This window comes from Diceros bicornis, chromosome 5 (assembly GCF_020826845.1).
Source record: "Diceros bicornis minor isolate mBicDic1 chromosome 5, mDicBic1.mat.cur, whole genome shotgun sequence".
Lineage (NCBI taxonomy): Eukaryota > Metazoa > Chordata > Mammalia > Perissodactyla > Rhinocerotidae > Diceros > Diceros bicornis.
Genome location: NC_080744.1, coordinates 98,130,878 through 98,139,101, shown reverse-complemented (window position 1 = coordinate 98,139,101; position 8,224 = coordinate 98,130,878). Strand labels below are relative to the sequence as shown.

The 8,224-nt window shown below is 43.1% G+C and overlaps 1 long non-coding RNA gene across 1 annotated transcript; it reads left to right on the top strand.

Annotated features, from left to right (window-relative positions):
* Positions 1-3,376: 3,376 nt before the first annotated feature.
* LOC131406537 (uncharacterized) lies at positions 3,377-7,674 on the top strand. Its single transcript, XR_009220179.1, has 3 exons — positions 3,377-3,734; positions 6,421-6,467; positions 6,852-7,674. It is a non-coding gene; the product is annotated as an uncharacterized LOC131406537 (long non-coding RNA).
* The last annotated feature ends 550 nt before the right edge of the window (positions 7,675-8,224 follow it).

The window sequence follows — 8,224 nt, the reverse complement described above, 5'->3', positions numbered from 1 at the left end:
TAGAATAAATCTACCATGGACGCAAGAGGCGTCCCTGGTGAGGGCGCAGATGATGTAGCCCCCATGATCCACAGAATTTACTACCAAAGATATTCAGAAAAAGTAAAGACCTTCGTTGCACAGGCGGTAAGGATGGTGTAGCAAAGAGACAGTTCGGAACCCCAGTCTACTCGACTGGCCACCAAGGTGCACCCCGGTAAATGCACCTTCCGTATGGTGGAGACCAAGGAGGATATTCTCACTGGTCACAAAGCCAAGTTCTCAGGACACAGAACAAGACAGAAGGAAAAACCTCATCCGGTTTTTCTTTTTCTTATGTGCACAATGACAGCTTTAGTCATGCCTTAGGTCTCTTGGAGCCAGAATAATACCTAGCGGGGGAGGTGCCGCGGGGTTGGGGACTGTGTGCTTTACAGAGTACCTCGTCGTTGCACGGACATTTTCTTGCAGTTGGCGGGGGACCTGTGTCATCTACCCCATTCCGTGACCCAACTTATCCTGTCACGGGAGTCTTCTGAAAGTGGCGAGCGCCCTAATGGCTCTCAACTGCTCGACCCGCGCCCACCAAATTTGCGGCCTTTTTGGCTTCCAAGATGCCCTTGGCACTGGCCTTCACTTCATGTGCATATTAACCCACAGCAAAGTTTGTAGACGCCGGTCTGGTGAGACCCACAAACTCACCAGTCTGTGGAGCCGGCCCGGACAGCAGGCTTATAGGGTCTATGCCTGCGTCCTACCCTATGGTATTTCCTTCTTATGACAAAAGACACAGACAAAAGAAAAAAACAGACTATCTCTGGGAGGAAAAGGGATCAAGATCAAAACCAAGAGTACTCTACCAAATTTAAACCAAGAGTCACTAAAAGCACAAGAAACTAGTTTCCCAAATATTTTCTCCTGCCAATCTAAATTTAGAAAGAGAAAAAATTCTCACCATTTCCTTCTGCCGGACTCCGCACATAGAGATTCCGGGAGGCTGACGTGGTAAGAAGTCTTACCTTTTGCCGTCTTTCGTCAGGCGTTCCCGTATCTCACCATCTGCAGTAGTCCAGGGAGAAGGCAGGTCTTCCAGCCAGAGAAGGCAACTTGCCAGCCAGTGTGGCTCCTGGTGACTACGCCTAAACTGTCGGGGGAAGAGGGAGAATCTCCCTCTGCCCTTTCCCTTAAGGTTCTTCTGGCTGGCCAAATAATCAACAAGACAGGTTAGCAGGAGAAAATAATACCAAGTTTAATAACATGTATACATGGGAGAAAACAGGGACACTGCGTTTCTCAACACAATAGCAGAAATTCTCGTCTTAAATATCCTTTTCAGCCAATGACAAAGGAGGATTTTGGGGGTGGGGGGAGTCAGTTACAGGAGATTACCACTAAAGCACAGTAAACAAGAGTAAGGTTTATTATGTAGCTCAAGGCCTCACCTTCCACAGTGATAAGTCACTAGAAATGAGCTCATCCCCCTCTCTTCTCCAAACAGAGAGGCAGATACCTTCACAAATGGAGATTTCCCGTATAAATGTAAATGATTGTCTGGCAACTCCTCGCAGAGGCAGGGTCATCCAGAGAATGTGGCCAGAGAAACAGAACTTCTGATAAGAGGGGCTTGTTGGTGCCTTTCCTATTGTAACATTTACCCTACGTTATCTTTACAGCCATCATGATAGATCTGTTCCAGGAAGGAGCTACCATGTCAAATTCTTTAGGCAGTTAGTGGGGGAGGTCAAATGTCCCTAGAGAAAACAACCAAGGCAAAGAGAGAGATTTCAGGGTGGCCAAATCTTGATCTCCCACACCTGTTTCATCTATAAAGATCTGACCTTACAATTTAATAGCTTCAGCTTACTTCAATAATTTAAAGAGCCTTTTGAAACTTGTAATATGCCATGTCCAACAGGATCTAGTAAAAAAACAGTAGTTCATAATCCAAAAAATCTTCGTTAAAAATTTCATTACCGCCAATACTCACACTTCAAAGACACCAATAACCAACATGTCATTTGTTCCTACTGCAGAATTTAATAGGTTATGAACTTCTGGTATCATCCAAAAGCATATTTAGGATGCTATCATTAAAGTGTATTTTTTAAATCTGAAATATTAAAACTAATGATTAAACTATTAAACTAAATGATTAACTAAATATTAAAACTAATGACAACTAACAATCTGTTGTCTTTCCTTATAGTTTATCTTTTCTAGAATATCATATAAATGAAATCCTACCGTATTTGGTCTTTTGATCTTTCACCTCATCAGTCAAATCAAAATTTCAAAATTCTTGTTCTATGGCCTTTCCAAATCTAATTCTTATGATTCTAAATGAGTACAGAGACAAAACACACACTACATATTACTTCTAAAAATCTCCTCCTTATACGATTTTAATTTTAGCACCAACTGCCAAGAAAAACCTTTCCACTGAAACCAAAATTCCGTACACATTATGTCAATCATCAATTGATCAGTCATCAGTCTATGTTAACAGAAGGTGACTTATAATTAGGAAGCTACACAATTTGCACCAAAGATTGTTTAAAGCTCCATTCATTGAATGCAGTTTACAACTCACAGGCTTCAAAGTTCGCCTTGCAAATATAGAGTCAATTATCAGAAACCATTAATGGGATTAGGCTTTTCTATAAAGGTGGTCCCAAGGAAGTAGGAACGCTTATTTGTTTAAAGAACGCAATGAGGAGCCCAATAGCCTGCGCGGAGTCAGGCAGAGGAGCGCTGACCACAGTCCATCTTCTGAAGGAAAGTGTTCACCCTGGGATGTCGAGACCTGGCCTAGACGGGGTCCCAGGGGGCGCAAACTCAAGGGCGCGTGCAGAGGGCAAGCGACTCCCTGCCGCCCCCTGCACCTCCGCTGGGTGGGCAGGAGGCCACATCGTGGTGGGGCCCCACCAAGGCAGAGGGACCGGCCAGCCAGGCGGCGCTCCTCTGCTCCTCCAAGGGACAGAGGTTGGGTTCACCCGCCTGGGGCAGCCCACCAGCAGCCCCGGCCCCCGGCCCCCACCCCCGACACCGCGCTCCCGCTGTCTGCGGCGGAGAGCTCCAGGTCAAGCCCGCCGCCCGCCGCCCACCGCCTACCTTGGCGCCGCCTCCTGCCCAGAGCTCCTCCACACTGAAGAAAGGAGAGCTCCACAGCGCTGAAAATCCTGGAGGAAGGATTCCGCCAATCCCCCCACACAAACCAGTGCAGCCGCCACCACCGCACCAGAGACTCCGCCTCCTGTGCGTGCAACCGGGCTCTCGAGCTCGCCAGCCCCTCTGCCGCTCCGAGCGCCGGTCCTGCGCATGCCCCCGCCTCCGGGGATCCAATGGGAACCGCTGGGGGCCAGCCGGGAGTGGGGTGGACGGGTGGGGGCCCAGGTGTCCCTGAGACGGAGAGCGGGAGCGGGCTGGCGCTCTGCAGCCCTTGACTCTGCTCTCCCTGGATGACCGTCAGCTCCTAGAGAAGATCTGCCTTCCCTTGAGGTGGCTTCTCCTGTCCTGAGAAGCATGTCACACAAGCTAACATTTGTTTAAAAAAGAATTATGACATCCTTAACACCCGATGTGTGTCGTGTCCCCAGAAGAATTCTCTGCTTCCCCAGAAGATTAGACAGCAAGCAGCTGGGGCCGAGTTCTGACCCAGGAAGGAAGGATGCTGAGTGCGCAGCTGTCTCCCCTCCAAGGACTCCTTCCCCTGATCTGTGGCCTTGATGGGGTGACAGCGCTGGGCACTCACACAGGTGACAACGCTTAAGTGTTTGCCCACGGTATGACATTTCTTAGGGTTTAGTGGTTAAAACAGGAGGCTAGCCATCAGTTTTTCAGATGATTTCACTTGCAGAAATGTCTTTGGAAAAAGAAGTTTGTTTTCTTAATTTCTGATTTTTATAATCAATAAGAAAAATTAAAATACTTATTTTCTTAATCTCATTGGCATGCTAAAACAAACAAGTCACTTGGTTTTCACCAAACTGGCCACGTTTTCATTAAAACTTTGAAAGTACTGCTGTTTGAGGTAAAGAAAGAGTTTGGGAAGAACAATTACCCTTAGATAATATCTTCCCAGATAGATGTACAAACACACAGTTATGAGCCATTTTGAGGGGCCTGGCAAATCCAGTTTGAGTTCTACAATTTGTCATCGAAAGTAAGGTTAAATTAGTAATTTTCTGAGGAATTTGCAAGTAAATGTTCATGTTGCCTTCATCAAATAGGTTTGGTGATTTAAATGAAGGTTGAGTATAGTGATAAAAGTTTTCAAGAGACTGAGAAATATTAAGTAAATGTACTTAAAATATAAAGGTACTGTCAGGAGAGGGAGAGAATCTCCCTCTGCCTTTTTCCTTAAGGTTCTTATGGCTGGCCAAATAATTAACAAGACAGGTTAGCAGGAGAAAATAATACCAAGTTTAATAACATGTATACATGGGAGAAAGCAGGGACACTGCGTTTCTCAACACAATAGCAGAAATTCTCGTCTTAAATACCAAGTTCAGCCAACGACAAAGGAGGATGTTGGGGGTGGGGGGAGTCAGTTACAGGAGATTATCACTAAAGCACAGTAAACAAGAGTAAGGTTATTATGCAAATTTCAGGCTTCACTTTCCACATTGAAAAGTCTCTAGAAATGAGGCCATCCCCCCTCTTCCCAAAACAGAGAGGGAGATACCTTTACAAATGGAGATTTCCCTTATAAATGTAAATGTTTGCCTGGCAACTCCTTGCAGGGCCATCCAGAGACTGTGGCCAGAGAGACAGAACTTCCGATAAGATAGGCTTGTTGGTGCCTTTCCTATTGTAACATTTATCCTACATGATCTTTACAGCCATCATGATAGAAAATCTGTTCCAGGAAGGAGCCACCATGTCAAATTCTTTAGGCAGTTAGTTGGGGGAGGTCAAATGTCCCTCAGAGAAAACAACCAAGGTAAAGAGATAGATTTTAGGATGGCCAAATCTTGATCTCTCACAGTACAAATTAAAGTAAAGCCTGCCATTATCCTCTTTAAAACACAGTCACAGTAGCACTATTTTCAAGGTATGATAAAGAATAGAAATGCTTTATAGAGTCAATTCTTCACTTCTAAAGGACCTACTGTGACATTCTAGAAGTCTCCATAGTCTTTCAGTCATCTACATTTAAATTGCTCAATTTATATTTTAAAGACTAATGAATCTGAGGGCAAAATATTCAAGGTCATTGTTTAATTGTTTTTCATTGTTGCAAATTACCTGGGTATGAAGTGTGGCCGAAATCCAGGGTCTTGGAGAAGAAAAATATACAGAAGTTAAATTTATCACTCTCACAGTGTGTCCTGACTTAATCCTACAAATGTCCCAAGAATAAAGCATCAGTGAATTCCATTCTGTTCTTAGATATGACAGCTTTCATTCATAATGAATATTCTCAAATTAGGCTCCAGCTAGTAATTATGTTCCTGATGCAAATAGACAATAAAAAAGAATCCATGCTTGATTAAATTGGGCTCAAGAGGACTACTTAGAACCAAAATTTGTTTTTTGCTATTGATTTCTTTCTTTCTCCTCAGTGGAGTAGGCAGATAAATGAGATGACACAGAAAGCTGAGAGACTGGAGGGCAGGGTCTTGAAGAATAGGGGGTTTCCTCATCTTCAAGATATTTTTGATCTTTAAAATTCTATGATTTTTGCTATTTATATAGGTGTTCATTTTTTTCATTATTTCTAATAGTTATCATAATAATGAGACTAACAAAACTGAGCACCTGTGGAACATTTTTCATCGTAAAAATTTACATTATTCTCACAACTGTTAATATTTTAAAAAGTCATTAAGAGGTAATCTGATGCTCAGAGGATTTTTAGGGTAGGGAGACTGTTCTGTACATAATATTGGCTGCATGTCACTATATCTGTGTCAAAACCCATGGAACTGTACACCACAAAGAGTGACCCTCAAACTAGGGACTGTAGTTCATAACAACGTATCAATATTGTTCATTCATTATAACAAATGTATCAACCTAATGCAAGGTGTTAATAACAGGGGAGATGGGGCTTGGGAGAGAGGGGAGAGGCAGTGCTGTGGGAGTATGGAGCTCTATGTACTATCTGTTCAATTCTCTGTAACCCTAAAACTGTACTTTTAAGAATCAAGTTTTTTAAAGTTTTTTTGAAAGGCACCAAAAGGTGATCTAACACTGTAGGGCATTTATTATGTGCAGAAGAGCAAGGAAAGAAGAAGCTGAAATGATTTAAACAGTTCACATTGTGAGAATTTGAATTGCGGTGTGTTTCTGAAGCCTTAGATAAGGGCAGGACATGGAATTTGAGACAAGAATGAAATAAAGGAGAAGGAAGACATCAGAGTGATGAGACCTGATCAATTAATATTTAGGACAAATTACTAAATTGGGTGGATTTGTTTTTATTTTCTTTCTTTTTAGAAACCTTACACCTTTCTATGAAAGCCACCCGTGCACAGTGTCCACAGGTATGTTTCCTACCGAGCGGCACCTGCTTCCCTCCCTCTGCATCTTCTATTCCTTTCCCCTCCTCTCACCACCTCTGACTGATGGTCGCTGTGTCTATTTCCCTTCCTCACTCTTCCTCTCTCCTGTTTGTTTTTGTTTTTGTTTTTTTTCTTTATCTTTGTGCTTCTTTCTCCTCTAACACATCAGACTAACTGTAACCTTCCTGGTCATTGTTTAGTTCCACTGAAGGAACTCAGTGGCTTCCATCAAGAAATGGTAGATCAGTGTTCTGGGAAAAATTTCTCTATTTCATCTACTTCTCCACCCTCAATCTGAAGGAGGAAAATTTCTTGAACGTTGAACCATATTTTTATATTTTTTTCTTTTTTGAATCCAAATTTCAGAGCTCCTCGTCATATTGGAAAAATTCCTGAAGACAGCTGCCTGGAGTTGAGCCGATAGTTCTTCCTATGGCCATAAAGGAGAATCCTTATATTGGCCATGGGGCCTCAGGAGAAGCCCTCGTGAGAGAGGAATCCTTGCTAACCCTATGTTGTACATAAGACTGGCTTCTCCTAAGACAGTGGTTCTCGAACTCCAGTGTGCATTAGAACCGTGTGGAGGTCCCCTACAACACAGAATGCTGAGCCCATCCCAGAGTTTGTGATCCAGTAGGATGGGGGGACCCGAGAATTTATGTCTCTGACCGTTTCCCAGGTGATTCTGCTGACCAGCCACACATTGAGAACCATTGGCTTAGAAACCCTAGGTTTCAAAGGATGCTTTGCTTGAGCAGACAGCCAAAAGTATCAAAATCTTAATCAAGATTCACCAACAACTTGAATGTGTTGGCATTTGGATCTAGAGGCTCCTGAATTTTCAGGGGCTAAAGCAAACATTACTCAGAGTTCAAGGTTTGTGACTCTTGTGGGAGATCAAGATTTGGCCACCCTGAAATCTCTCTCTTTACCTTGCTTGTTTTCTCTAGGGACATTTGACCTCCCCTACTAACTGCCTAAAGAATTTGACATAGTAACTCCTTCCTGGAACAGATCTATCATGATGGCTGTAAAGATAATGTAGGATAGAGGTTACAATAGAAAAGGCACCAACAAGCCCCTCTTATCAGAAGTTCTGTCTCTCTGGCCACATTCTCTGGATGACCCTGCGAGGAGTTGGCAGACAATCATTTACATTTATAAGGGAAATCTCCATTTGTAAAGGTATCTCCCTGTCTGTTTTGAGAAGAGAGGAGGATGGCCTCATTTCTAGAGGCTTATCAATGTGGAAGTTGAGGCCTTAAAGCTGTATAATAACCTTACTCTTGTTTACTGTGCTTTAGTGGTAATCTCCTGTAACTGACTCCCCCCACCCCCAACATCCTCCTTTGTCATTGGCTGAACATGGTATTTAAGACGAGAATTTCTGCTATTGTGTTGAGAAACGCAATGTCCCTGCTTTCTCCCATGTATACATGTTATTAAACTTGGTATTATTTTCTCCTGCTAACCTGTCTTGTTAATTATTTGGCCAGCCATAAGAACCTTAAGGGAAAGGGCAGAGGGTGATTCTCCCTCTTCTCCCGACACTCTCCTAAGGGTTGCCCAATTCCTTTGCTTGCTTCCGTCGACCCCTACTGGCTAGGAAAGAATATTAAAAACAAAGCCAGCTTTGATTATTTAATCCTCAGTCAATTAAGACATTTTTGAGTAAGATTTTTTTGAACAGAATAGCCAACTTTCTTTTATCTACACTATTGGAAATGAATTATTAGTGA